This window comes from Petaurus breviceps, unplaced genomic scaffold (assembly GCF_028583685.1).
Source record: "Petaurus breviceps papuanus isolate PSGF00001 unplaced genomic scaffold, PetGlider_PUasm1.0 90752, whole genome shotgun sequence".
Taxonomy (NCBI): domain Eukaryota; kingdom Metazoa; phylum Chordata; class Mammalia; order Diprotodontia; family Petauridae; genus Petaurus; species Petaurus breviceps.
In genome coordinates, this window is record NW_027187336.1 from 8,679,327 (window position 1) to 8,703,940 (window position 24,614).

The window sequence follows — 24,614 nt, forward strand, 5'->3', positions numbered from 1 at the left end:
CTCACCCTGTTCTCTCCTTTGCCTATGATTACTACTAGTGAAAGCAGAGAACTACTTCGCTGCCTAGGTGAATGCCAACCGACAAACATCTGAGATATCTATCTAAATTAGGAAGACGATTCCAATATTATAGGAAGGTTTATATGTTCATCTTTAGCATGCTCTCTATATAACCAGTCTTACTTCATACATAGTCAATCTACTTGTTTATAAAGGCATAAAATAAAATCAATACACTGAGTACCTATTATATGTTCAGTCTTGTATTAGGATATAAAAGACATAATTCTTACCTTCCAGAAAATAATGATCTCATTGGGAAAACAAATCATGCATATGTAACAATTAGGGCAACATAGAGCATAGTGAGGGCAGCTAGGAGGCACAATGGAGAGAGCTTATGGAGTCAGAAGAGCTGAGTTCAAATATGGCCTCATATCCTTACTAATTATGTGACCCTGGGCAAGTCACTTAATTTTATTTGCCTCTGTTTCCTTATGTATAAAATGAGCAGGAGTAGGAAATGGCAAACCACTCCAGTATCTTCGCCAAGAAAACTGCATATGGGTGTCATGGAGAGTCTTACAGGACTGAAAGTTACTGAACAAAGCATAGTGAGGAAAGGAGTAACATAAGAGTCAATTAAAATGGTTGTGCTAATTAGGCACTGTATGATTATGGTTGGACTTCTATTTTCTTAAATGTAAAATAATACCATCCAAATTAGATGTTATGTGGCTTGCTTCTTTGCTCCAACATTATAGAAATCTAGGAATTAAAGGCAACATAAAATTACAAAAATCCAATAAACTAGGGGTATTTAACCTGAAAGAGGATATAACCGTTATCTTCAAGCATTTAAGTTTGTCCTGAAGAGAAGGATTTGCTTGGCCTCAGAGGATAGAACTAGGAAGGTACAGAAAGGCATATATCAGTTGACATAATGAAAAATTTTCTCATAATCAAATCTGTTCCAGAGTTAAATGAGGGGCCCTGCAAGACAGGAGGCCCTTCATCACTGAAGATTTGAGGTCAAAGATGGGTCAGTACATATCACAAATACTGCATGGAATATGAGTTAAACTGAGCTCTTTAGTATGGAGTATTGGACTTTAAGACAATCAATTGCATAATAAACATTTATTAATTGATAGGCACTATACAAGGTACTGTAGATGCAAAGAAAAAAAACCAACCAGTCCCTGTCCTCAAATTACTTATAGTCTAATGAGGTAGATAGGACATAAAAGGTCTTGGCTTTGATTTTTTGTTTGTTTGTTTGTTTGTTTTTGCTTTAATGGCTTTAAATTAAGACTGTTTGGATACACTGTATATAAATTGGTAGAAAGAAGAAAATATAATATGGGATAAATGGAAAGTAACTGTAAAGGGTGAACAATATTTAACAGCTGGGGTAGTGGGGGAAATGGGAAAGACCTCCTGAAGAAAGAAGCATTTAAGTTGAACCAGGAAAATACCCTCTGACACTTAAGCTGTGAGACAAGGACAATTCACTTAACTTCTCTGAGTCTGTTTCTGCTTCTGGAATATGGGGATAATGATGCCAGAAGTACCTACCATAGATTTCTCTGTAAGAATAAAATAACCACAGTGGATAGAATACTGGTCCTGGAGTCAGGGGAATCTAAGTTTAAATCCAGCCTCAGACACTTTACACTTATAAGCTCTATGACCATGGGCAAGTCACTTAACTCCAATTGTCTCACCTCCACCCACCCAAAAATAAACTAAATTAACATGACGATGTACATTGCAACTCATTTTTTTTGGTTGCGAGATTCTGTCATTCTGTAAAATGTCTCAGTCTAGAAATGCTAGAGAAATTCAGATAGTCGTAGGTGAAGGTAGTCAGGAAAGGCTATTTTAGTGATGATTATAGCCACACGCATAATATATGGGACTTGAAGGGGACCATGAAGAATGTATAGGACTTGAATGGAGAAAAAAGAGAGGGAAAGATAATTAAATAGTATTTTATATTGTATTTTCATAGTTTTCACTATTTCTCCCCTATAGAGACACATACATACTCTTATTTTTTACGGGGAATTTATTTTTAAATTTTATTTGTTTTTTTGTTTTCAACATTCATTTTTATAAGATTTTGAGTTCTAAATTTTCTCCTCCTTCCTCTGTCACCCTTCCCCAAGACAGCATACAATCTGATATGGGCTATACATGTACAATCATATTAAACATATTTCCATACTAGTCATGTTGTAAAGAAGAATTAGAGCCAAAGGGGAAAAGCATGAGAAAAAAGAAAAAAAGAGAGAGAGAGAGAAAATAGTATGCTTCATTCTGTATTCAGACTCCATGGTTATTTCTCTGGATATGAAAAGTATTTCCCATCACAAGCCTTTTGGAATTTTCTTAGACCCTTGTATTGCTGAGAAGTATTGTCTATCAAAATTGGTCATTGCACAATGTGGCTGTTATTGTATACAATGTTCTCCTGGTTCTAGTCACTTCACTCAACAACAGTTTATGTAATTTTTTTTGTTTTATTTTCTGAAGTCTACCTGCTCATCATTTCTTCTGGAACAATAGTATTCCATTACACTCATATACCACAACTTGTTTCCATTCCTCAATTGATGGGCATACCTTCAATTTCTAATTGTTGACCAGCACAAAAAGAACTGCTATGAATATTTTTGTACATGCAGGTCCTTTTCCCATTTTTATGATCTCTCTGGGATACAGACCTAGAAGTGGTATTTCTGTGTCAAAGGGTAAGCCCAGTTTTATAGGTCTTTGGGTAGAGTTCCAAATTGCTCTTCAGAATGGTTGCATGAGTTCACAACTTCACCAACAATGCATTAGTGTTCCAATTTTTCTACATATCCAACACCTATTATTTTCCTGTTTTGTCATGTTAGTCAATCTGATAGTTGTGATGTGGTACCTCAGAATTGTTTTGATTTGTATTTTTCCAATAAATAGATTTTTAAAGCATTTTTATATGCCTATAGATAACTTCATTCACCTGAAAATGACCTGTTCCTATTCTTTGACAATTAATCAATTGCAGAATGACTTGCATGCTTATAAGTTCAATTAAGTTCTCTATATATTTTAGAAATGGCCTTTATTAGAGACACTGGTTGGAAAAATTATTTCCCAGCTTTCTGCTTCCCTCCTAATACTGGGTGGATTGGCTTTGTGCAAAATCCACTTAATTTAATGCAATAAAAGTTATCCATTTTGTATTTCATAATCTCTATCTCTTGTTTGGTCATAAATTCTTCCATTCTCCATAGATCTGACAGGTAAACTATTCTTTGCTCTCCTAACTTGCTTATGACATCCAACTTTACATCTAAATCATGTACTCAGGTGGCTAGTTGCCGCAGTGAATAGAGCACTGGCCCTGGAGTCAGGAGGACCCGAGTTCAAATCTGACCTCAGACACATAACCCAGAAATTAGCCATGTGCTCTTGGGCAAGTCACTTAACCCTAACTGCCCTCCCCCACAAAAAAAATCATGTACTTAATTTGGCCTTATCTTGGTACATGGTATAAGATAATTGATCTATGCATAGTTTCTGCCATACTATTTTCAAGTTTTCCCAATAGTTGTTGTTAAATATTGAGTTCTCATTCCAGAAGCTAGAGTCTTTGGATTTATCAAATAATATATTACTATAATCATTGACTACTTTGTCTTATGTACCTAACCTATTCCACTGATCCACCACTCTTTTTCTTAGCCAGTTCCAAGCAGTTTTTGACAATTACTGATTTATAATACAGTTTTAGATCTGGTATCACTAGGCCTCCTTCCCTTGAATATCTTTTCATTATTTCACTGGATATTCTGGACCTTTTGTTCTTCCATATGAATTTTGTTATTATTTTTTCTACTCTTATAAAATAATTTTTGTTAGATTGATTGGTATGGCACTGAATGCATAAATTGATTTAGGTAGAATTGTCATTTTTATTACATTAGCTCAGTCTACCCATGAGAAACTGATATTTTTCCAGTTATTTAGATCTGACTTTATTTGTATGGAAAAAAAAAAATGTTTTGTAATTGTGTTCCTATAGTTCCTGGGGTTGTCTTGTCAGGTACACTCCCAAATATTCTATGTTGTCTACAGCTGCTTTAAATACAATCTCTCTATCTCTGCCACTGGACTTTGTTAGTAATATACAGAAATGCTGATGATTTATGTGGGTTTGTTTTATATCCCGAAACTTTGCTAAAGTTGTTAATTATTTCAAGTAGATTTTTTTAGTTGATTCTTTAGGGATTTTCTAAATATACCATCATATCATCTCCAAAGATGATAGCTTTATTTCTTCATTACCTAGTCTCATTCCTCAATTTCATTTTCTTTTCTTACTGATAAAGCTAACATTTCTAGCACAATATTGAATAACAGTGGTGATAATGGGCAGTCATGTTTCACCCCAATATTACTGGAAATGCTTCTAGTTTATTCCCATTTCATATAATATTTACTGATGGTTTTAGTTAGATGCTACTAAGGAAAATTTTATTTATTCCTTTGTTTTCTAGTGTTTTTAATAGGAATTGGTGCTATATTTTATCAGCAGCTCTTTTCTGCATCATATGATTTCTGTTAATTTTGTTATTGATGTTGTCAATTACACTGATACTTTTCCTAATAAAGAACCAGGCTTGCATTCTTGCTATAAACCCCACCTGGTTTAGTGTATTATCCTCATAATAAGTTACTGTGATCTCTCTGTTAAAATTTTATTTAAAATTTTTGCATCTAGGAGGTGGAGCCAAGATGGTGGAGTAAAAGCAGAAATGTGCTTGAACTCTCCCCTAAACCCTTTCAAATACCTGTAAAAATGACTCTAAACAAATTCTAGATCTACAGAACCCACAACATGACAGGAAGCATCACATGTCCAGGCCAAGACAACCTGGAAGGCTTACAGGAAGGGTCTATTGTACCTGGCTGGGAGTGGAGCACAGCCCAGTGTTGGTTGTGCCAGCACAGACATGGCCAGAGCAGACCTCAGGGGACTGAAGCACTGGTAGCTGTGACAATTTCCAGACTTTTCAACCCACAAACACCAAAGACATCATAGAAGGTCAGTGGGAAAAGTGTGTGGGAGTTGGGTGAAAGATGAGCACAGTCTGGTCCTTGCCCTGGGGCAGTGAAGGTGGTAGTACAAGTGGCAGTGGCAGCAGCAGTAGCAGCAGTGGTGGTGGCAGCTGCTTCCATTCAAGGGCTCTGGGCTCACAGACAATGGGCAACTGAGTGCTTGATACAAAACCCCTGAAACCTGGGACAATACACCCATCCCCACCCCTACCCCTACCATCACTGGAAGCAGAATCCTACCTTGACAAAGAATCAGAAAATCAAGGATTTAGCAAGGAAGATGAGCAAACATTATTTTAAAAAAAACTTAGACTATAGAATCTTATTTTGGTAACAAAGAAGATCAAAACATACAATCAGAAGAAGATAGCAAAGTCAAAGCTCCTACATACAAAGCCTTCAAGAAAAATATGAATTGCTGTCTGGCCAATGAAGAGTTCAAAAAGAATTCTGAACATGAAATAAGAGAATCAGAGAAAAACTTGGGAAAAGAAATGAGAGTGATGCAAGAAAATCATGAAAAACAAGTCATCAGCTTACTAAAGGAGACCCAAAAAATACTGAAGAAAGCAGCACTTCAACAAACAGACTAACCCAAATCATAAAAGATATCAAAAAGTCCAAAAAAGCATACCTGTCAAATGGAAAAGGAGGTCTAAAAGCTCACTGAAGAAAATAATTCCTTAAAAATAAAAATGGAGCAAATGAAAGCTAATGACTTATTTAGGAATCAAGAAATTTTTTTTTTTGCTTTTTTTTGGAGGGGGCAATTGGGATTAAGTGACTTTCCCAAGGTCACAGGCTAGATTTTTGTTAAGTGTGTGAGGCCAGATTTGAACTCAGGTCCTCCTGACTCCAAGGCCAGTTCTCTATTCACTGCACCACCTAGCCATCCTGAAATCAAAGAATTATAAAACAGAACAAAAAGAATGAAAACAATAGAAGACAATATGAAATATTTCATTGGAAAAAAAACCACTGACCTGGAAAAATATCCAAGAGAAATAATTTAAAAATTATTAGAGTACCTGAAAACCATGATCAAAAAGAGAGCCCAGACTTTATCTTTCAAGAAATTATCAAGGAAAACTGCCCTGATATTCTAGAACTATAGGGTAAAATAGAAATTTAAAGAATCCATTGATCACCTCTTGAAAGAGCTCTCAAAAGGAAAATGCCCAGGAACATTGTAGTCAAATTCCAGAGTTCCCAGGTCAGGAAGACAATATTATAAGCCCTCAAAAAGAAACAATTCAGGTACTGTGGAAATACAATCAGGATAACATAAAATCTAGTAGCTTCTACATTAAGGAATCAAAGGGCTTAGAGTACGATATTCTGGTGGTCAAAGAAGCTAGGATTAAAACAAGAATCGCCTACCAAGAAAAACTGAGTATAATACTTCAGAGGAAAAAATGAGCATTCAATGAAATAGTGGACTTTCAGGTATTTTTGCTGAAAAGACCACAGCTGAATAGAAAATTTAACTTTTAAATATAAGAATCAAGAGAACCATGAAAAGGTAAACAGGAAAGAGAAATAATAATGGGCTTATTAAAGTTGAACTGCTTACATTCCTACATGGAAAGATGATATTTGTAACTCATGAGACCCTTCTCAGTATTAGTGTAGTTGGAGGAGATATTGATAGATGTATGTATGGAAGGATGGATTCATGGATGGATGGATGCATGGATAGATGGATGGATGGATGGATGGATGGTTGGATGGATGGATGCATGCATGCATGCATGCATGGATGGATGCATGGATGGATGCATGGATAGATGGATGGATGGATGACCCAGGGTGAGAAGAATATAAAGGGATGATATCAAAACATAAAATTAAGGGATGAGACAGGAACACTGGGATGAAGGGGAAAGGGAAATAGAGAATATTTTATATTCTCTCACATAAAAGATGCAAGAAAATGTTTCACAATGGAGGGGAAGAGGGGGGAGGTGAGAGGGAATAAGCAAACCTTGCTTTCATAGGATTTGACTTAAGGAGGGAATGACATTCACACTCAATCAAGTATCTTACCCTACAGGAAAGTAAGGGGGAAAGATATAAGAGAGGTGAATGTTAGAAGAAAGGGCAGATTAGGGGTTGGGTTAGTCAGAAGCAAACACTTTTGAAAAGGGACAGGATCAAAGGAGAAAATAGAATAAGTAGGGAGTAGGATAGGATGGAAGGAAATAGTCTTTCACAAGATGACTAGTATGGACGTTTTTTGCATAACTACACATGTATAACCTATATTGAATTGCTTGCCTCCTCAATGAGGGTGGGTGGGGAGGGAAGAAGGAAGATAATTTGGAACTCAAAGTTTTAAAAATAAATGTTAAAAATTGTTTTTACATGCAATTGGGAAATAAGATACACTGGCAATGGGATATAGAAATCTATTTTGCCCTACAAGAAAGTAAAGGGGAAGGGGATGGGGAGGTGATAAAAGGGAGGGTAGACTGGAAGAATGGTAATCAGAATGCATACTGTCTTGGGTTGGGTGGTAGGGAAGAGATGGAGCAAAATTTGGAACCCCAAATCTTGTGGAAATGAATGTTGAAAACTAAAAATAAATTAATTTATTTATTAATAAAAAATCAATACATGATATAAATTCTCTTTGCATCAATGTTCATTAGGGTAATTGACCTATAATTTTCTTTCTCTCTTTTAGGTCTTCCCAATTTATGTATCAGCATCATATTTTTATCATAGAAAGAATCTGGTGGGACTCCTTTTTAATCTATTTCCTGAAATAGTTTAGATAGTATTGGAATTAATTGTTCTTAAATTTTTTGTAGAATTCACTTGTGAATTCATCTGGTCCTGGAGATTTTCTCTTAAGAAGTTCATTGATGATTTATTTAATTTCTAAATGGATTATTAAGTATTTTACATCCTCTTCTGTTAATCTGGGCAATTTATATTTTTGTAAGTATTCACCCATTTAACTAAGATTGTCAGATTTATTGGCATACACTTGGGAAAAATAGCTCCTAATTATTGCTTTACTTTCCTCTTCGTTGGTAGTGAATTCACCCTTTTCATTTTTGATACTTTCTTTTTTCTTTTTTTAATCAAATTGAAGGAAGGTTCATCCATTTTATTATTTTTTTCATAAAACAGCTTAGTTTTATTTACTAGTTTAATAGTTTTTTAAATTTTAATTTTATTAAACTCTCCTCTGATTTTCAGTATTTCTAATTTGATATTTAATTGAGAACTTTTAATTTGTTCATTTTATAACTTTTTAGTTGAATGTTCAATGCATTGGTCTCCCCTTTCTCTATTTTATCCATGTAAGCATTTAGTCGTGTAAAATTTACTCTAAAAACTGAATCTCACAAGTTTGGGTATGTTGTCTCATTATTGTTATTCTCTAGGATGAAGTTATTAATTATCTCTGTGATATTTTGTTTGACCCACTCAATATTTAGGATTAAATTATTTAGTTTTCAATTAATCTTTAGTCTATCTTTTCCTGGCCCTTTATTGCCTGTAATTTTTATTGCATAATGATCTGAAAATGAGGCATTTATAATTTCTGCCTTTCTACATTGGACTGTGAAGTATTTATGGTCTAATATATGGTAAATTTTTGTGTAGGTGTCACATGCCATGGAGAAAAAATACATATTCAGTTTTATCCCCATTCAATTTTCTCCAGAGGTCTACCATGTCTATCTTTTCTAAAATTCTATTCACCTCATTCTTTCTTGTTTATTTGGTGATTGGATTTATCTAATTTTGAGAGGAGGAGGTCGAGGTAGCTTACTAGTATAGTTTTGCTGTCTATTTTTTTCCTGTCACTCACTACAAGAGTATCTCTACCTCTAAGTATCTGAATGCTATATCACTTGGTACATATATGTTTAGTACTGATATTACTTCATTGTCTATGGTACCTTTGAGCAGGATACAGTGTCCTTCCTTTCTTTGAATTAGATCTATTTTCTGCTTTTGCTTTATCTGAGATCAGGACTGCTACCTCTGTTTGTTTTTTGCTGTAGCTGAAACATAATTTATTTTGCTTCAGCTTTTTATCTTTACTCTATTTCTCTTTGCTTCAAAACTGTTTCTTGTGAACACCATATCATAGGATTATGTTTTTTAATCCATTTTGCTACCTGCTTCCATTTTATGGAGAGTTCATTCCATTCACATTAACAGTTACGATAACTGTTTCTTTCTCTCCATCCCATCCCCCCATTTATGATTTTCTCTCTTCTTTTTCCCTTTCCCTTCTCACAAGTGTTTTGCTTCTGACCACCACTTCCCTCATTTTGCCCTCCCTTCTATCAGCCCCCTCCATTTTCTTTCCCCTTTCCCTTGCTACTTCTTCCCACCCTTCTCCTTCTCCTTTCCTTTTCCTCTCCTAGGTCCTAGAGGGTAAGATAGATTTCTATACCCAAGCAAGTTTGTATGTTATTGCCTCTTTGAGTAAAATCCAATGAGAGTAAGGTTTAAACAATGCTCGCCTCTCTCCTTTCTTTCCCTCTACTGTAACAGGTCTTTGTACCTTTTCTTGTAATGTAATTTACCCTTTTCTGTCTCTCTTTCCTCTTCTCTCAGTACAATGATTTTTTACCCCTTAATAACTATTTTTTTTATCATCACATCAAAATCAACCTATCCCCATGCCTTTTCTCTATTTATACCCCTTCAAAATGCCATAATAAAGATATTGTCCTCAAGAGATACAAGTATTTCTAAAAAAACAACAAAAAAAAACAATTTACAAGTATCATATTGCTATGTGGGGATCACACATATTCCTTTAGATACATGATTTTAACCCCCATGCTTGCTGCATATATTGACAGACAGCAAAAGAAGAGTGTCAGTAGCTTTTGGTTGTTATCACCTAGTATACTTAGGTATTTTATACATATGGTGACTTTTCAGATCATTTAATTAATGTAGTAAGATCCAGCATGGTGTGATGAGTGGAATGTTGGTCTAGGAGGCTAGAAGTTCTTATTTCAAACTCCACTCTGGGCACCTACCCACTGTATATCCATGGTAAAGTCTCCTTACCCTCCCTGAATGCCAGGAAATGGTCTAAGACAACTCATTAAATTATAGGTTAGTTGAAACCTGGATGAGCAGAGAGTTCTTAAAGTGGGAAAATTACAAGTAATTGATGTATTGCCATAAACTTTATTTTTCTATGTAGAAAAAAATTTTTTTCCATCATAAGAACTTAGAGATAGTCATGGACAGTAATAGGTTGCTGGTTGGACAAGATGCCCCCAAAAGATATTATATGAAGTGAGTGGTCAAGGATTAATTTCTTCTGTGTGAAATTTGTTTAAAAAATTTTAAAGGAAGAAAAGAAGCCATTCAGAATTAATTTTAAAGCACATGTCATCTACCAATTGCTTTCTTTTCAAATTACTCGGTAGTCTACCAGTGGTACATCTGTCAGGTAGAAACATACATCTTCTTTATAATACAGTGGTCCCAAGTTTAACAAAAATCACAGAAAGGAAATAAATAACATAACTCAAGAAACATAGTGGAATGCAAAACCATATGAAATGAACAAAAGTATTTTACAGGTATAGCTATAACATTTCACATGATTCTTGTCTTCCATCAGATGAGAAGGGGGGAAAAACAAATTAAGTAAAATAAAAAATAAATTAACATGGGATTTTTAGTTACAGACAAAACCACATGGGTAGGCCAGTCTACACAGGGCTGCTCTGTACCCCAGAAGGTTAGCCATACCAGTTTTTTGCATTTGAGTCTCTATAAATGACAGGAACCATTCAGATATCTTACAATGCTAATATCTCAGTGACTCAGACTCCTTTATTTTATATAAATCTCACTCCATCCTATTTTACTTAAATTTGCCTGGAACACTTGCAATTATAGCATAGGAAGAAAAGTAAAACACTCATGGTACATTTCCTGTAGCTAAATAAGATTTTTGAGCTGGAAATGCTCATGAAAAGTTCTTGGGAAAAAAATTAAATATGGGTCTCTGACTCTGCTGAGTAAAGCCCTTCCCCCAACACCAACAGTTAATAGTTAGCAATTATTCACTCTCTATATTTACAGGCACCTATATAAGAATGTCTGAACAAAAAAAATGTCTGGCTCTAAAAGCAGCATTGAGTCAATCTCGGCTGGGGAAGAAAGGGGAATCTAAAAATCAGCACTGGTGCAGAAATGTCTAAGACCCCTCTCCCTTTGGATCCACACTTCCTTCAGGCTTCATTATTTTCCATGTTCTCAGCCATCTGCCAGACTTGCATGACATTGTCTTCTGATATAGAACAAATAACCCAAGGTTCACCAGGGTACCAGGAAAAATCAGGTATCTTAGAAGTTTGACCTCCATGAATAAACAGCAATTCTGATGGCCTTCCTTCTGCACCTTCAGGGAGCTGCTCCTCTCCAATTTTACTCAAGTCCCAAACTTGAGTCAATGGTCAGTGCCACCAGAAGCCAAGATAGTTTCATTGTGAAGAGATCATTGAACCTGGAATATCTCATCATTATGTGACTCAAAGGAATGTAAATTTAGTTTCAGATATCTCAGATACCACAATGCAATTGTCTTAACTTATGCTATGGTAAGAATAAATTCACTATAAGGATTGAGAGACAATTTATTTCAGCAGTGTGGGTTTCCAATGAGTGGCTTAGTTTAGAAGTACTGCTTGTCTATGTTTCCCAGATCATAGGCTTCTGGTCATCCACAACTGATCCAAAGAGAGATAGATGCATGGAGTAGGTACCAAGAAACATCTTTGACTACTGTTGAGTGTCCTGCGAATGTGGTCTTTGCATCCACTACTACATCTTCCTTGGAGCTTCACTGATGTTCCATAAGCAGATGGTATGGTCATCTGATGAACTAAGCAAGCATCCACTGAGATTCTGGTTCAACCACAACCTGAAGCCCTCCTTTTCATGTCCACAGAGTTGCAAGTCTGGGTTACCCTCCCCAGAAGAGTCTGGTTTTGAAGGGTACTTGGTATATTAAAAAAATAAGGACATTGTTGGATAGAGTCTTTGTTGAAATGATGCGAGGATTCTAGGGTGTATAACAGGCCCCATTCATTTCTCTTCCATGGCTAATCTTGACTGCAATTGCAATTTTCCCATTAGCTGAGCCAAAGCCTCCAAACTATCCTTGCCCACTGTCATACTGAGGGGAGTCAGACTGAGCATTATCATTGCTCAGCTGCACGATGGCTATCACAAGATGATACTTTTCAGGACAAGTCAATGAATACTGAAATCTTTCCCTTTAGGTCTGGCTGCATTGGGAAGACATTGTGCAGTCAGGTTGGGCTACACTAGGTCACAGTTCATGACTAAGTCTTGGAGAAGTGGAACTGTATTCCCCATATTGTATACTCCTCATTTCTCACTGTAACACTACATCACCAAAGACTGCTTACTTGTTGGCCATGGTGTGTAGAGAAGCTGATGGAATGAGGCATGGAGGGTCTGGGAGTTCCCTGGGTCATAACACCATGAAAGGACAAAATTAAAATTATATATATATAATATATAGATATATATTTAATACAAACATACACACATATGTGTGTACATGTATAGATGGAAAGTCAGTACATTGGTACAACTTGGAAGACAGTAGAAAAAAACAAAAGAAAAAATTAATTCATTAGGTAGCAGGAATTTGTCCTTTTAATTTTCTAGGCAGGAAAGTACTTGGCAATTTTTTTTTATAATTGCTGAAAACAATCCTGCCACTTTAGTTATATTTCATATTTTCCTCTATTCTGCCATCACTCACCCAGACTGCCAGCAACGATTCTCCCTTTCACAAAAAGGCAAAAACATTCAATAACAGAGCAGTAAAGTCAGGTTTCCAGAGGTATGTGATGAGCTGCCAAAGGTTCTAAGAATTCAGCACTTTTGAATTTCTACTTGGTTAAATTGCTCTTCCTTCAAATAGTCCATCTCTCCTTACATAAACATTTGCTCATACAACATAGTCTTTTCTTTTGTTTTATTAAAAATGGAAAATATTGGCTCTCCCAAGGCTCATAGACAGTATTTATTATGTCAATATTTCTGGCAATCAGAAAAATGAGTTATTTTATAGAATTTATCAGAATAGACAAGAAGCTTAAAGATGGTCAAATTCTGCCTCCTTATTTAACACATGAAAAGCTGCAACCTGAGAGGATAAGTGACTTGCCCGTGACCCCAAATCTAGTTAGTAGCAAACCATAAACTTATATTTTTAAGTCTATTATGTGCCAGGCACTGGACTAAGCACTTTACACATACATCACTTGATCCTCACAATATCCTTGACTGGTAGGTGCTATCATTATCCCCACTTGACATTTGAGGAAATGGGCACAAAAGTGACTTGTTCAGATTCACATAGTAAGTACCACCTCAAACTCCAGATCCAATGTACTAATCACTTTGCAACTTAGGTGTCTCATACTCTAAAGGGAGAATTTCTTCAAATTTATTTTTTAAAAGTGTTTTGTAAAAGTGACAACCTGATATGTTGGAATCATAAAAGACCTATATTTGAATCTCACCTCCAACTTATTAATTCTGTAATCTGCGTAAACTGTTGGAACACTTTACACCTCTGTTTCTTCTTCTATAAACCAAAAGCTAATAATTATTTCCTATTTATCCTATATATAACTTGTTTGTATTTTATTTTATTTGTTTTTATCCTATATATAACTTGTTTCTTGAGGACAAGGGCTATCCCTTGCTTCTTTTTGGTTCCCTAACACTTAGCACAGTGTTCAGCACATAGTAAGTGTTTAATAAATAATAGTGTCTGAAGCTGGATTTGTACTCAGACCTTTCTGACTGCTAGCTTAGCACTCTATCCAATAAGATGCCAGAGGTCCCTATAATGCCATGTAAGTGAGCCATAATCAATGGATTTAACTAAAAATTACTATCAATATCACAAAACATAAACCAATCAACTAATTAAGTTTCTGTCAGACCAACTCATTCTTTCACTCGATGAATATTTATTAGGCACCTATGTGACAGGCACCATGCTATGTGCTGGGGATATATTATAGGGGATACAAAACAGTACTACCATCAAAGGATTTGAATTTTTTTAAAGATGAAAACAATATGATCATAGAAAATTAGCACAAGATTTTATACTAAGTAATTTCTGGGGAAAGGATACTAGCAATTGGGAAGATTCTCAATATCTTCCTCTTTGGGGTAGAAATTGAACTGAGCTTTAAAGGGAGGCAGAATTGAGAAGGTTGTATTTGAGGTATGGAGATTTTCCTGAACAAAGGTATAGAGAAAGAAAATGGAATGTGTGCATGGGGAATACCAAATAGGTCAGTTTGACTAGAATAGAGAAAAAAATAAATAAAAGAGAACAATGTGTTTGTAAGCCTAAATAGGAAGCTAGAACCAGACTATAAAAGTCTTTCAAAGTCAAGTAGATAATTTTGTACTTATCCTAAAGGAGAGGGAGACAAATAAAGAGAGAGACACAGAGGTTTAGAGAGAGACAGAGAGACAGAGAGAAGAGAAAGACAGAGATAGATACTGGACTTTCTCCTGCTGCAGATGAGTGGTTGGTTGTGGGATTGCAAAGAATCAGACTTATGTTTTAAGAATATAAATTTAGTGCCTGGGTAGAGAATTGATTGGATAGGGGAAGAGACACACTAAGTGCTGAAAGACCAATTAAGAGGTGATGAGAGCCTATGTTAGGGCAGTGACTGTGGGAATGTAGAAAAAGAAGAGATATGAAGAATCATAGAAGTAGAAATGACAAGATTTGGCAATGATTGGATATGAATCAGGAATCATATTACAGGGGATACAAAGTTGGTTTCTTATGTAGTATTCAAGTCTCTTCTATATAAACAAAGATGGTTTTTAAGAAGTGTTATCAGAAACATGAAAGTCTCTTTTATCTTCCACTTACATATAATAGTCATTTCAGCTAAATTGTCTCTACATTTGTTTTGAGTAAATACTTGCTAAAGACTCATTACTCTACTTTTTAAAAAGTCATTCACTTATTTCACTTTGGTATAAAGAGATCATGAGATTCAGAGCTAGGAGGAGGCTTACAGATCACCTGATCCTATCCCATTATTATTATTATTATTATTATTTTGCTTTTTGGAGGGCAATTGGGGTTAAGTGACTTGCCCAAAGTCACATGGCTAGTAAGTGTGTCAAGTATCTGAGGCCGGATTTGAACTCAGGTCCTCCTGACTCCAGGGCTGGTGTTCTATTCACTGTGTCACCTAGCCGCCCCCGCCCCCCCCCATCCCCTTATTTTACAGACAATGAATCTGAGGCTAAACATGGGGGAATGAGCTATCTACACTCACATAGGCAGGAAGTGTCAATTCCTGAATTCAAACTAAGATCTTCATTTCTCTCTGGGTTTTACTCCCAACTCTCCCAATATCTTCCACGTTCCAGAGCATCTTTCTCACCCTAGAAGTTCACTCAACTCCTGTGGTTGCTCCCATTTGGTCAGCTTCTCTTAGAACCTTTATTTCCTTAAGCTATTGGGATTTGATTTATTCACATTGAGGACATAAGATAAATTGATAAATTATTGATAAATTGATAAATTATTCTATTAGAGTAAGCCTTTGAGTAAAATGGAGCACTACCTAATTTCCACAGAAAATTCCAGCTAGAGAACTGGTATACATAGAAGTTCAAGCAAAGAGGGATATGTGGTTAGCAAGCAGTATAGATTATCATATTGGGAACATTTTCTATTTTTCACTGATGTATATTTGTAAAAAATGAAGGCATGTCAATTGTGTGACTAAAAGGACAACAGGCCCCTTCTTGAAAATTTTCCTTCAGTTCTCAAAAGAACTCCAATTCGTGAGAGATCTAGGTTAGAATCCCTCCTTCAATACATTAGCTATGTTACTGTGGACAACATACTTAACTCTGCACTTATTTCCTCATTGGTAAAAACAGGGATAATAATACCTGTATCCAGTCTATCAGTCAAAAAGCATTCATAAACTCCTTCTGTGTGCTAGGAACTGCACAAGACTCAGAATTCTATATAAATTTCACCTATGATTATTACTAAACTTTAAGAATTAAATAGGTCTGTCATCGAGAATGTAGATACTATCCTTAATTTATCTCCACTCCGTCAGACTACAGATGTGCTAGCAATAGTCAGAGCTTCCAACATCTTGACAATAAATTAGGTTTCTAGCTGCAGTGGGGAAGTCTCTCTAGCCATTTTCCTCACTAAATCAGACCTACCTAAAAATCAGGGTCTGTAGAATCTAAGAGCAGTTCAAATCTAATCTATTAGTCTAACCTGTGGTATATTACCTGATAAAATCTCATGTGCTTTTGGTGATTGTTTGTGAAAAGGCAATAGACTTGTAAGCATTATATATGTCATGCATATTGGAATAATACTAAATATATTACTGTTATACCAGGGACTCTCTTGACAATCTGGTGAATTGCTGGGGGAATGAGAATCAGTTCTCAAAGGGCTACTGACATCAAAGGTGACCGCTAGGCTTCAGGAAAAGATTTCAAAGAAAAACTGACTCATTTATTCTAGATATTCATAATAACAACAGTGAAAAAGGCAAGGCATTCTTCCCCTTTCCATGATACCAGAGAATGATGGAAGTCAGACTGAAGCAAGGTAAGCTGTATATGAACTTGCCTTTTGAAGATGGATTGCAGTGAAATCAATATTGTCATTTTGTGTTTTTCCCCCTGTCAAACTTAGGTCCCTAAAAGGCTAGTGAGAAATTGACTTTTATAAGGAAGAGTAAAAGTGTCTAGGTGGAGAGATTATTAAAAATGTTAACCTCTAAGGCTCTGTCTGCACCAATACAAAGGGAAGTCAAGTCTTGTGTGTTTTCCGGTAGATCTGATCAACATCTGGTCAAACTGGATAAGAAACTTCACTTAGTTCAGGATACCTTCATTTGGTTGTCTGTGGAGACTGACTAATTGTATCATTCAAAAATCTCCACTTTATACTGGAAAGAAAATAAAATCAAAAGATATGAATGTAACCCATCATCTCTCTAGACCCTATTCCTTTCCCTGGCCCCAAGATTATGTTATCACATTGGCCTGGATTAAATCCTGGGAAATGATCACTGAAGGGTAATTTTCTTTCTTGGGATCTTTGGCCATAAGTTATTCTAGAAAATCTCCAAAACACATAAAGGTTTTCCCCATATGGGGTAGGTCAGTTTCTAGCTCCTCAAGTTGGCAAGTGCGAATCAGGTATGGGGTAATTTTTTTAATCCAAAAAAAAATGGGGAAGATACACAGGATCCTCAAAATCCCAGAAAATGTACTAAAATCCCACAAATATATACTAGTTTCATAGACACAAGCAGACTCATGCACGTGTGTATGCGCGTGCACACACACACACACACACACACAAACACACTCCTGCCAGAATAAAACTTGATTTAGGCTTTGCCAGCATGGCAACTGGCAACTTTTCCCCACATTTTCCCCAGGTCTTTTATACAGATCACCGACATATTCTTCCCATTTCCGAAAACTAATAACATTTTAAAAAATTATTTATATTCCTCCTGGAAGATGAACATATTCTAGGTGCTTCTGAATAAGCTGTCATCACCATCATCATCATCATCATCATCATCATCATCACCATCATCATCTACCAGTTGCATAATGCTTTAAGTTTGCAAAGATCTTTTAAAATTTGTCATTTGTTCTTCAAAAACAACTACAACTATGAGCTATGTTTTATTATCACCCTTTTTAGACTTCCTCTTTCTGAGGAAATGATTGATTTTACTATCTTATCAGGATACTGTACAGGAATTATACACATTATTCTTTTATATTATTTTATTTTCTTTGTTTTTTGGAGGGGGAAAGGTAGAACAATTGGGGTTAAATGACTTGTCCAAGGTCACATGGTTAGTTTTTGTGTTAAGTGTCTGAGACCAGATTTCAACTCAGGTCCTCCTGACTCCAGGACTGGTGCTCTATTCACTGTGCCACCTAGCCTCCTCCTCGCCCTCACTTCTCTTTTATATAGCTCACTCAATAAAAAAGTCATTTTATCTTTGCAGATCCCCTCCCTGAACTTTCCAACTTGGGATGAAGGCACCACCAAGAAAATTTCCCCAAACTGACTAAAATATTAGTTTGTGGGCTCATATGTTTAGGGAATTAAAAAACCTCCCAACCTTCCACACAGGATTTGGGGCTCATGTACACAATTGATGAATTACTCTCACAGGCTAGGTGGCCATCCACATGGCTACGTCAGTCTTGTGCTTCTTTGTGACTTTTTCAGCGTCTGTTATGACCATATTTAGACTGAGAAAGCCTCTAATTCCTGGTTTGTGTTTAGAAAAGGAAACAATAAGACAAAAGATAGTATAAAAGTTTAAGCCAAGGAAGTCCCCTTTCAGACTTTCCAGGGAAGCACATGTAGTTCTCTGTCCTTCTGTTGTATATTATCATTAATTCCCCCATTTCCAAGTCACAGGATTTTGCTTTATGCCACTTAAGCTATCATAAGGTTACAAGAAAGAAATGGGGGAGGCAAGGAGAGTGAGAGACAGATAGAATGGGAGATAGAACAAGAAAAAGAAAGAAGGAGAGAGAAAGAAAAAGAGGGGAGAAAAAAAGTGGAAGGAAGGAGGGAATTTGAGAGGCAGGAACAGAAATATGTTGGTATCACAGATCCCCTTGAAGGGGTGAAGTGGCTTCTCTGACAAGGGTATAATTCCCTGAGACCAAATCTTAGAAACAATTAGAATAAGTTGCCTGTGTTCTTTAAGCAGGGCACCATTAGATTGCTATCCTTCATGAGAAGGTGCCCTTCAGATATCACCACAGTATCACACCGTATATCATAAAGTTGATTGTAGAAATTAGGAGACTGATCAGGGACTTCTCATCGATCAAACAAGTATTATTAGTATATAATGCTCTTAGATTTATCCACTGCACATTCATAGACAGACTGATAGAAACACTATCTAAAAGTCATAAAATACCCTGAAAGTGAACTTTTACCAATGAGAAGTACTCTTTCAAATGTACATAGCTCTATTTCCTGTTCTCAAGGAGGGAATCTTCCAGAGTACTCTGACTAGGTAGCTCATTTTTTATGGGTGAAAACTATCACAAATTCAAAGAGGAAGACATCTAGGCCTCTCTCTTTCTCAAACATCTCCCTTCAGTGAAAACCTAGCTTTTCTGAAAGGTATTTTAAAAGACACCCATAAGATGATAAAAGCATATAAACAAATTTCTTTGTATTGCTGTTTAAGACACTTGCCTCGGCAAAAATAGAGAATTGTTTTTAATTCACAAGATATTTATTGAGTGCCTACTATATACAAAACATTTGCTAGGTAACATAGGAGATGTGAAGTCATATATTTTCCAAGCCCCTTAGCTCATTATAAGCCTTTCTATGATAATCTTTATAAACGCATCATTAACAATGATTTTTTGTATATATGGAATGCATCATTTTCATGCTCTGCATATTCAGATTCTTCAGATTGGGAAAAACACAACAAAAAGGAAAATGTGTTTTATTTTTAATAAGAAAAATAAAATGAACTTCCTGTATATTCGTCAACCAATTTAGTCAACCAAAGAGTGCAATTACTATGAATGATGTCCTCTGGTTGGATTGTTATTGGAAACCTAGACACAGTTCTAAATCACTATCATTATCATTAATGAATATTTATTGGGTACTCACAAGTTGCTAAGCACTGTACAGTTTTGCAGAGCCATCAAGTGTGTGGGGGTATGGGCTATTTATGAGTCTATTCCAGCACAACTGACTTTGACCGTTCAGCAGTCTTATAGCTCGTGATAAACATTTCACCAAAAAATACAATTTATGATCCTCAGCAAAAGGTATGAAGCACAGACTACTATATGGTCAGTGAGTTGCATGCTAGCCCACACCCCCAATGTCTGTTAACTACAGAAACTGGATAAAAATCACTTCAATTCTCAATATTTTAGTTGTCTCACTGAAAAGAATTATGAATAGCTAATTTTACTTATTATTCTCATAGGGATATTTTGCTAATTGGTTAACCATATAAGTTTCACTGAAAGAGCATGTGCATACTTGGATATGAAAATTTCATCAGAATTACTTTTATGGGGTTTCTTGAGTGCAAAAACCAAAAATAACGAACTCACTTTTCATGGAAAATGATGGTACAATTTGGAAAGGCACATGACTCAGCATATAAGAGGCAGAATAGGGTTGTGCACAGGTGATTAGTCTTTTAGTTAAAATCACATGGGTTCAAGTCTTATCTGACATATACTACCTCTCTGAGAGTATAACTTACCTTTTCAGTATCTCCACACAACTCTGCAGAATTAAAAATTATACACAAGTTGGTGATCTGCATTGGCAAAAGGAGGAAACACCAGGTTTGTCCAAACTGATGTGATCTTATTACCAGATCACAGAATTCATTAGATTAACCACAAATAATAATAAAAGCACTCACCTATCATAGTGGACCGAGTGCTAGATTTATAATCAAGAAAATCTTACTAGATAAAAGATCCCTCCTAAGTCACCTAACCTCTATGTACCTCAGGTAACTCCCTCAGAGTTCTCAACCTTGGATTCCCCCACACTGACAACATACAGATCTTTTGCGTATTTGCATAATTATGTTTGGATGTTCATATACATATATCCTACAGTCCTCAATAACATATATGTATGTGCAGATGTATGTGTCTAAGTGTCTTTGTTGTATTAATCGTGGGATCTGAAAGTGATCCATAGTAGAGAACTAAGGATGGGGTGGAATGAAATGCCGTATCCAGAGTCCAAGCACCTTTGTTTGAATCTGGGCCTTGCTATGTACTCCCTCTGTGAGTTGAGTGGTACAAGCCATTTAATTGCTCTGTATTTCTAGTTTCTCATCTCTAAAAAGGAAAAGGTTTCTGCAATGTCATTAAATACAATATTTGCTATTAAAATAAGCTACATGCATTAGAAATTCAGTTTCATCTGTGATTTTCTTTCTGTTCTCTGCATTTAGAAATATTTGTGGATATATTAACATTTGTTGATATTTGTAAAGTTCAGAATTAAAATAGAAATTAAATTAAAAGAAACTAACTTTAGAAAAAAAAGGGAGTTGAGAGGCAGGCTGGGAGGCAGCAGCATGCAGAGGCAGGCCAAGAAGGCAGTGGTGCACAGAGGAAGGCTAGAGGAGGCCTGATCAACTTGGGGGGCAAGTCATCCCACCAACCAAAGGGCAACTACCAGGCCTATCACCAAAGGGCTGGGGATGGAAAGAGCAAGGTAAGAACCAAATGCAGGGCCCCTGACAGCAAATACTCCTGGGACTATCACTCCATAGCCCAGAAATTAAAAAAAAAAGCCCTTATCAGGACATCCAAAGGCCTGGATGGCAGAGTGAACCCAGCCTCCTCCAACCTCCCCCCCCCCCCCCCCCCCCGAAAACATAGTAACTATTGCCCCAGGGCAAAACCCTTAACAGTAAAGGCTTGGGAACCCTAGAGGAAGGGTGTGGTTAGGGCCCTACCTCAAAATGGGTAGAAAGAAGACTACAAAGACTCTGGAGTCCTACTATCCTCAGAGGGAGGAACCAAACTCAGAGGGAGACAATGTGGACTCCACACCCACAGCTGAAACATCAACAGGGAATGGGTTCCAAGCACAGAAAGCTCTCCTAGAGGAGCTCAAAAGGAACTTTGAAAACCAAATGAGAGAGATAGAAGACAAAATGAATAATTCTTTTAAAATCAAAATTGCAGAATTATAAAAACATTATAATGAAGAAAATAGCTTCTTAGTAAGAAAAGTATATGATATGGAAAAGGAGCTCCAAAAACTAAACAAGGAAAATGATTTGCTAAAAACTAGAATCAGCCAAATTGAAACAACTCTATGAGGAACCAAGAATTAGTCAAACAAAACAACAAGAATGAAAAATTAGAAAAAGAGGTAAAATATCTCAATGGAAAAATAACTGACCTGGAAAACAGATCCAGGAGAGATAATCTGAGAATCATAGGCCTACCAGAAAATCATGATGAAAAAATGAGCCTGGACAACATTCTCTAAGAGCTCATTAAGGAAAATTTCCCTGAGATACTTCTTCAAGTGGCCAGAAAGAAACAATTCAAATATTGAGGAACCACAGTGAGGATCACACAGGATTTGGCAGCCTCTAAACTGAAAGATTGGAGGCAGTGGAATTCAATTTTCCATAAGGCAAAAGAGCTTGGGTACAAACAAGGATTACCTACCCAGTGAGACTGAGCATATTCTTCCAGGCAAAGAGATGGTCATTCAATGACATAACAGATTTCCAGAACTTCCTGATGAAAAAGTCAGAGCTCAATGGAAAATTCAACCTCCAATTATGAGAGTGACATAGAAAGGTAAACAAGGAAAACATGCACGCGCACACACACACACACACACACACACACAAACCCACCCTGTTATTTAATAAGAGGAAACTGTTTATAGACAAGTAAAGGGTATGCATATAAAATACACAAAATGATGATTAAAAAAATCTTATTAATGGCTACAGAAGGACTGCAATGGAAGAAGAGGAATGAATGAAGTGGAAAAGGGTAAATTATGCCACACAAAGAGGCATAAAAACAATACAACAGAGGAAAAGAAGGGAGGGAGATGAGTATTGTATGAGCTTTTCTCTCATTCGTTCTGGTACAAGGAGGGAATAACAACCAGTTAAGCACAGGATTCTATGGAGAAGAGATGCAAAATGTATCATATTAGAGGGAAAGAAGGTAGGGAGAGGAGCTTCACATGAGATTTGTTCCTGTCACTCTTGGTGCAAAGAAGAAATAACATACTTCATTAAGTATAAAAATATCCTACAGGTAGTAGGAGGGGAAAAGGACTATGGGGGGGGGGTGATTAGTAGGAAGGGGAAAAGGGAGAAGGGGAGGAAAAGGGAGGGGGGCTGATAAGGGAATACTGAGGGAGGCAGTGGTCAATAGGAAAACTATTAAGGAGGGGAAGGTAGAAGGGGAGAAGAAATATAAGCATTAACAGTGGAGGGGATAGGATGGAGGGAAAGAAACAGATAATAATCATAACTGTAAATGTGAATGGAATAAACTCTCCCATAAAATGGAGGTGGATAGCAGAATGGATTAAAAATCATAATCCTACAATATGCTGTTTACAAGAAACACATATGAAACAGAGGAATATACATAGGGTAAAGGTAAAAGGCTGGAGTAAAATACATCATGTCTCAGGTAAAGTAAAAAAAGCAGGGGTAGCAATCCTTATCTCAGTTAAGCAAAAACAAAAATTGATCTAATTAAAAGAGATAAGGAAGAAAACTATCTCCTGATAAAAGGCACCATGGAGAACGAAGCAATATCATTACTTAACATTTATGCACCAAGTAAGGCATAAACATTAAATGCATCCTTCTCAGATCATGATGAAATAAAAATTATATGCAATAAAGGGCCACAGAAAGACAGAATAAAACTAATTGGAAATTAAACAATTTAATCCTAAAGAATGAGTGGGTCAAACAAGAAATTATAGAAACAATTAGTAATTTCATTCAAGAGAATGATAATGAGACAACATACCAAAATTTGTGGTATGCATTAAAGGCAGTTCTTAGGGGAAGTTTTATATCCTTAAGTGCACACATGATTAAATTAGAGAAAAGGGAGGTCAATGAATTGGGCATGCAAATGAAAAACCTAGAAAAAGAACAAATTCAAAATCCCCAATTAAATACCAAATTAGAAATATTGAAAACCAAAGGAGAGATTAATAAAATTGAAATTAAAAAACTATTGAATTAATAAATAAAACTAAGAGCTGGTTCTATGAAAAAAACAATAAAATTTATAGACCCTTAGTCAATATGATAAAAAAAAGAAAGAAGAAAAACAAATTATGAGTATCAAAAATTAAAAGGGTGAATCTACCTACAATGAAGAGGAAACCAAACAATAATTAGCAATTATTTTTCCCAATTGTATGTGCATAAATTTGACAATCTCAGAGAAATGGATGAATATTTTTAAAAATACAAGTTGCCTAGATTAACTGAAGAGGAAATAAATTATTTAAATAACCACATCTCAGAAAAGAAATTGAACAAGGCATCAGTCAGCTCTCTAGGAAAAAATCTCCAGGGCCAGATGGATTCACTAGTGAATTCTATCAAACATTTAAAGAAAAATTGATTCCAGTACTCTACAAACTATTTGGGAAAATTAGTGAAGAAGGAGTCCTACCAAATTCTTTTTATGACACAAATATGGTACTGATACCTAAATTAAGAAAAGATAAAACAGAGAAAGAAAATTATAGACCAATCTCCCTCATGAATATAGATGCAAAAATTTTAAATAAAACATTAGCAAAAAGACTGCAGCAACTTATCTCAAGAATAATACCCTTTATCAGGTAGGATTTA

The 24,614-nt window shown here is 36.0% G+C and overlaps 1 protein-coding gene and 1 pseudogene across 8 annotated transcripts in view; both read right to left on the reverse strand.

Moving 5' to 3' along the window:
• Nucleotides 1-24,614, reverse strand: part of NCKAP5 (NCK associated protein 5) — a 1,185,533-nt gene that overhangs the window by 485,197 nt on the left and 675,722 nt on the right. The gene's annotated exons all lie outside the window — the stretch shown is intronic.
• LOC138146104 (histone-binding protein RBBP4 pseudogene) lies at nt 5,700-12,556 on the reverse strand (annotated as a pseudogene).